The sequence below is a fragment of the Trichechus manatus genome, unplaced genomic scaffold (genome assembly GCF_000243295.1).
Source record: "Trichechus manatus latirostris isolate Lorelei unplaced genomic scaffold, TriManLat1.0 scaffold00092, whole genome shotgun sequence".
NCBI lineage: Eukaryota > Metazoa > Chordata > Mammalia > Sirenia > Trichechidae > Trichechus > Trichechus manatus.
The window spans coordinates 647,799-655,198 of record NW_004444028.1 but is presented as its reverse complement, the minus strand read 5'-3'; positions in this window follow the sequence as shown (position 1 = coordinate 655,198).

Below are 7,400 nucleotides of genomic sequence, written 5' to 3'. Positions count from 1 at the left end.
TGGAGCACAGTTTTAATGGATACGTGAAATTCTGTCTGATAACTTCAACATCTGGGTCACCTTGGGGTTGGCATCCATTAATCGTCTTTTCCCTTGAAAGTGGCTCACCTTTCCCGATTCTTTGTATGTTGGTTAATTTTGGATGATGTCATGGACATTGTAGATGCTTTATTATTTATACTGTGGATTCTGTTATTAGCCTCTGGAGGATGTTGTTGTTTTTCTCTTCACAGGCAATCCACCGGTTAGCTTTAGATTAGAAACTCTGTCTCGCCTTCTGTGGGTTGTGGCTCAAATCTCGGTGTAGCTTTCTTTAAACTTTTTGCTACACTGTGTTGGGTCAGTCCCTTACATGCACAGCTCAGAAGTTAGGCTAAGACTTGTACGCATGCAATCTCAAGATTAGGGGTTCTTTGCCCATATCACTTCCCTCTGTCCCCCGGAAGCTATGCTCTGACCCATCTATGCTCTTTTCTTTCTTTCCTGTGGCCAGAAAAAGGACTTGGTTTTATTAGAATTTTAGCTGCCCACACAGTGGCACACTGCAACAGTGGTTAACCCTCAAGTACTGCCAAAGAGGAGAAAACACTCCTGAAAACTCACACACGTTAGTTGTTGCTCTACATTTTGACTGCTCTCCATCGTCTGCTTACTCTTGTTTACTCTCCCTAGTAAACAAAAGGTAGTTGTCTTTTTTTTTGTATTTTGTCTAGAGTTTATAGTTGTGAGAAGGAAACTTAGGCCTCTAGGGGCTCATACCACCATACTAGAACCAGAACTCACACTGCTTTCTTGGTACAGTGTCCTATTCCTTTTTTATTGTTGGGGGGTCACATATTTCATAGGGAAGGAAAAAGGGTAGTGACAGAAGAAGTGGTATTCAATTATTTATCCTATACCTCCAGTGTATGATGAGGTTTATGACATAGAAGGAGTTCCTTGGTGGCGCAGACATTAATGCTCTTGTCTGCTAACTGAAAGGATGCAGGTTCAAGTCCACCCAGAGTTACCATGGAAGAAAGCCCTTGAGATCTACTTCTGAAAAACCAGCCATTGAAAACCCTATGAAGCATAGTTCTGTTCTGACACACATAGGATTGCTGTGAATCTATAATCAACCTGACAGCAACTGGTTTATATTATAGAGAAAAGAAGGTCTGAGTTTTAGTCTTATTTGATATAACTTGGTTGTTTGGGCTTGGGAAAGTCACTTTGCTTCTCAGAGCATCAGTTGACTTAGGACTATATTGGGCTGCTAACCAAAAGGTCAGCAGTTCAAATTATCCAGCAGCTCCTTGGAAACACTCTGCGGCAGTTCTACTCTGTCCTGTAGGGTCGATATGAATTGGAATTGACTTGATGGCAACTTTGTTTTAATTACCAGAGGAACCCTGGTTGTGTAGTGGTTAAGAGCTTGGCTGCTAACCAAAAACTCAGCAGTTCAAATTCACCAGCCCCTCCTTGGAAGCCCTATGGGGCAGTTCTACTCTGTCCTATAGGATCGCTATGAGTTGGAATCAACTAGACAGTAGTAGATTGGTTTGTTTATTTTTGGTTGATATTACCAGATTTCACTGTGGGAATTTTTTATAAAGTCCAGGTTGCTACAGAAAATAAGAGGTTGTTATATTCAGAATCCTGGCACAGCTATCTCAATAGATAATTTTGTTCACTATCTTTGCTTGTTAAGAAGCATTTCAGTACCTAGAATAGGAAAATGCATGGAGATCAGAGTTAAATAGTCGTTGGTAGGGGCAGAAGGGAGAGGGAAAGTGGAAAATCATTGTTTAGGAAGCAGTGAGTTTCTGTTTATGGTGATGGTTGCACAACATGATTGATGTAATTGGTCTCACTGAATTGTACCCGTGAAAAATGTTGAACTGGCAAATGCTGTGTTTTCTGTATTTTTACAACAAGGAAAAAGAAAGAGGCATTTCAGCATCAATGCATTCATTTGAACAAAGTTTAAGAGGAACCTAAGAAGCATACAGGAATTGAGTTTTGATCTGTAAATTAGTCTACATGGTTGCCACCTCCACCTCCTTAATTGATGCTAAAGTAATCATCTGACCTAACATGTCCCTAAACATATTTTTCTTTGCCTACGTTTTCAGATGGGTTTGGAATTAGGAATACAAAGCAGACATTATCCTTTCTGATTATTAACTTAGAGATCTGTTTCATATTTTAGAGAAAGCAATTAAGAATATGATGAGCCTGCAATAAAAGAGGCTGTCTGAAAGCCCTTTATGGTCCTCAACACTTAGAAGAATGGCTATGTAATAAAATACATCTGAAATCTATGGATTTAAGACTTAAACCACTGTGCCTCTAATTTTTTATTTTAATAAGCTTTTTACTCTTCGGTAAATGAATGAGGAGCGATTTTTAAATTACATTTGGTCCTTCATGCAGTTCCTTCTGTTTCTACCTCTCCCCAACATGCCCATTTGCTCCTTAGAAACTGTATTCAGATATTACTTACAACTGGCATATAGGTTAAGAAGCTATGACAAAAATAATTATCTGGGATTTCAAGCCTTAGGCTTCAATTAATGCTAGGAAAGAAAGAACAGAAAGGAAGCAAATGACTTTTACAAATATGAGAGTTGTATTTTTTATTCCATTTTTGAGATACTGGTACAGTTTTGAAATTACGTGATTATAGGCAGCACTTTTCAGGAAGCATTATCAAGTCAATTTCCTTGGCAAAACCATTTAGATAGATGAACACTGAAATCTATTCTGCTTTAAGGTATTTTATCAGCTAATTCATGCATACTGTATTTGAAATTTCACATTTGGGTGGTATGTATGAAGACAGCATGATAAATACCAAAAATTATTATTGAGAACCTCAGAATTTTAATAGCTGTTAATAATTTATTTTCTTTTTCATTTCAGATTTTCAAAGAACTTGTCTATAATTCTAGCTTTAATATAATTTCACCATCTTTATTTTTTACTCATAACTCTTTTATTACTGACATCTCTGGGACCACAGTGCATGATTTATAGCATTATTATGACCTGAAGCTTTATTTCCACTCTTTGAAATTGTGTAATAAATGGAAAGATCGTAGCAGTGAAGCCAGAAGGTTCTGAGTGGCTTCTCTGACACCCTCTGGTTTCCTACCACTTGTACCTGGAGAAATCCTGTTGCCATAGTAGAGATTTGAATGAAAAGCTCTTTAAAAAGTGTTGCCTTATTCCCCCAGATTGTCTTGTGCATGGTTAGCTCACAATATATAAAGTATTACTATTGATACACAGTGCTAGCACATCAGTTCTGGTAAAATGGTAGATTAAACTCGTGTAAAAGTCCTCCTGCTATGAACAACTACAGATGCTAAATTCAGTATAACAATGTGTAAATTGCATAGCTAAGCCAACAATATGGAATGAGAATTCTCCAGTGCTAGAAATGAAGAGTGGTAAATTCATGGGATGAATCTCTGGGAGCTTTAGGAGACAGTAGATGGAAGAGATAAGTAGCGCTCTCAGTATATCTAGCATTTGGATTTTAATGGTCCTCTCATTAGCTCAACCAGGTAAGGTGTTGGAAAAGAGATTGATGCACAAAGCTGGAGCTCTCAGAGGACTGATGCCTCAGTGAAAGTACAAACTACAATAGCATCTACACACTGACATAGGAAGCAGATACACAAATATGAAGTTTCTCTCTGCCTTGGTTAACGGTGGAAAAAAAAAAAGAACACGAGAACTTGTAAACCTGGATCCAAATCCTTGAATATTGGAGATTTTCCTCCATGAAAACATTCCTGATCTTCTCAACTAGGTATGCCTCTCCATGTTTTGAATCCCCACAGCTCTTTGCTTATTCTACTTTATGGCATCTGTCTTACCTCAGCTAAGGGTGGTTTTGCCCCTCAGGGGACATTTAGCAAAGTCTGCAGATATTTTTGTGTGTCACAGCTGGGGGAGGGGAACTTTTAATGATATCTAGATGATGATAAATGTCCTATCATGCTCAGGACAGGCCCTCACAATAAAGAATGATCGGTTCAAAATGTCAATAGAGTTGACTTTGAGATACTCTAACTCACAGCATATTAACGTGCTTTTTCATCTTCTCTACATTCAGTTACATTGTAAGCATCTTGGACTGGGTCTTACTGACCTGGGATTCCATATGATGTGTAGCTTTGTGTCTGTTACATGGCAAGTTAACACTTATTAAATAACTTTTATTCAACAGCAATCTTTTAGTGTCCACTATCTCTCCGCGTGGTGCAAACTGTTAATATGGCCAGCTGCTAACTGAAGTGTTGGAAGTTAGAGTCTACCTAGAGATGCCTCAAAAGAAAGATCTAGCTATTTCCAAAAAATTAGCCATTGGAAACCCTCTGAAGCATAGTTCTACTCTGATCCACGTGGGGTCCCATGAGTCAGCATAGACTTGATGACAACTGGTTTATGTCTTAGTTACTCTCTTTGAAATTTATATTAAGAAGTTTAATCAGATAATCTTTTAGCAATATTAAACTAGCAATCCTAGTTTAATATAAATTATCTATATATACATCTCTTTCCCTATTGGGAAGCCAAAATAAGCAGAAGCTAATTCAGCTTGGAGAAAAAAGCTTTACTTAAGATACAGCAGTGAATTGCAATTTGAAAAATGAACAGAATTTAACAGGTAAAGAATGGAGAAGTGAATGACATAAATTAAGTGATAAGTAAGTGAATAAATGATTTCGTTCCATTAGTTTCATACTAGTCCTAATAACATCAACGATTAAGGTACTGTTAAAAAATAGTCATATAATTGTAAAGCAGAAAGTGACTGTAGACTTCATCCACCCCAGTTCAATTTTATAGACAGTGGACATTGAGTTCTAGACAGGTGAAGTGATTGACAGTGTCTCGGAGAGGTTCTGGTAGAGCTTAACCTAGTGCTCAGGTCTCTTGACTTCCGACTGTTTATTCTTTGTATTATGACCCATTGCCCTGCTTCACCTCATGTCCAGCGGGCAGCTAGCTTGAAAGAACAAATGTAATTTCATAAAGTAAATGAAAACAAACCAGAAACTGGTCTACATTAGTGTTAGGACTTTGCTTTGACTATTTTGATTAGGTTAACAAGAATTAGAAAGCACAACACAAGATAAAAAGTTGTCAAATTAACAAAATTCTTTCCTTCCATACTAGAGAATTTTATTAGGTTTGTGTAAAGTAAGAGATATCCTTGCATTCATCTTTCAGCACTTCCATTGAACTATTTATTTGAGTAATTATTTTTAAATTCTAAGAGTTCTTCCTTGTACTCATGTGGACTTTTCCATGGCATTCTATTTTTGTTTTAATTTCCAATATTTTCTCTAAACTCTTTGAGGACTCTGATTGGAATGTTATTTTGGTATAAAATTTTCTTCAGGCTTTTTGAGTTATTTGTGTTTGATCCAGTGATATATTTTCTTTCCTTATTTTGGTTGTGTATTCCTATTTAAAACTAAGACATTAGAATTCAGTAAGGTTCTTGTATACAAAATCATTATATAAAAATAAACATCCTCCCATATTCAAACAAGATCTGTGTGGAAAAAAAAAAAACCTAAACTAAAACTATTGAGCGACTCAAATAAGACATGAAAGAATATTTTAAACAAAAAGGCCAATTTCTCTAAGCGAACAATTATAAAAATATAAATTCTTTATAATTTAATTTTGGTTGTATAATTAGATAAGCCGATTTTAACATCATATGGAAAAACAAACAAGAATATCCAAGACATTTTTGGAAAAGTCAAGAAATGAGAGATGACTAACAGTACCATATATAAAATGTATTATACCAATATACTCATCAAAAATATTTTAGAAAATAAAAATAAAGATAATAGTATGCATCCTTGGTGAGAGAATATTGGCACAACCTAATGGAAAGATATTTCTGTCAACATAAAAATGCTCATCCCTTTTTACCCACAATTATAATTCTAGAAGTTTATCCTTTCGTAATCTCACATACTTCCTCAATGAGAGACAATATAATGTGGTAGTTAAGAACACAGATGCTTAAATCACCATGTTTGGGTTTGCAGCCTTCTGTAGTTACTAAAAGGAGCCCTGGTGGTGCAGTGGTTCAGGCTAACCAAAAGGTTAGCCTGCTAACCAAAAGGTTGGCGGTTTGAAACCACCAGTGGCTCTGCAGGAGAAAGATACTGCCATCTTGCTTCCGTAGAGATTTACAGCCTTGGAAACCCTATGGGGTAGCTAAGTCAGAATTGACTCAGTCACAGTGGGCATTTGCTAACTGTGTGCCCTTGGAAAAAGTATTGAACCTCTCTTAGGTTTGAGTTTTCTAATCTGTACACCATGGATAATAATAGCGATTACCTGATAGAATTGCCATGATTATTAAAAAGGTAATATGTGTAAAATGCTTGGTATATAATAAATGCTATATAAATAAAGTGATCACATATCTCTGTTTGCTTGGGATATAGGTGTGGTTTATACTTTTCCTGTCCTAGCATAATTACTAATACTTTTTCCTTTTGGTGTCAAAAGTGTCCTTGTTTGGATGATACATTATATAGGCACCTTAGAAATGTGAAAGGAAGTATATGTAAAGATATTAATTGTGGTACTGCTTATAATAGCAAAAGATTGGGAATAATGTCCATTGATAGGTTACTGGTTAAATATCTTCCAGTCCATCCTTTCAGAGGAATACTATGCGGCCATCAGAAAGAAAATTAACTTCAGCAGTTGTTTAGAAGATTGGTTTTCAAACCTTTGGTCTCAGGATCCCTTAAACTTTTAAAAATTACTGAGGACTTCAAAGGGCTTTTGTTTCTGTGGGTTATGTCTAGTGATATTTATTATATTAGGAATTTGAATGGAGAAAAAGCAAAAGTATGTATTTATAACTCATTTAAAAATAATAATAAACATTAAATATTAACATAAATGTCATATTTTAATGAAAATTTATATTAAAAATTAGCATGAGGAGTACATCACTTTACATTTTGGCTAATGTATAACACTCCTATTTGCTTTGTCGTCCCGCGTGTAGTACTAGCACACGTCATGAAGCTTCTAGAAAATTCTACTATACACTCACTAGAGAACAAGAATGAAAAAGACAAATAACATTTTCATATTACTATAAAAATAGTTTTGATCTAAGCCCCCACCCCTTCACTGAAAGTGTCTCCAGGACTCCCCATGGTCTGGGGAGCACACCTGGAGAATCGCTGGTTTAGAACATAGATGAAAAAAGAATTGTTTTCAAGGAGGAGTATTTCATTACTGACATTATTTACAGTTGCCTACACATGGTGGTAATAAAGAGCAGACTGACTTTCAGTCAGTTTTATTTTTGTTTTTAAATTTTCTGCTAAAAACACCCCCTTCATTGCCTGCATCTG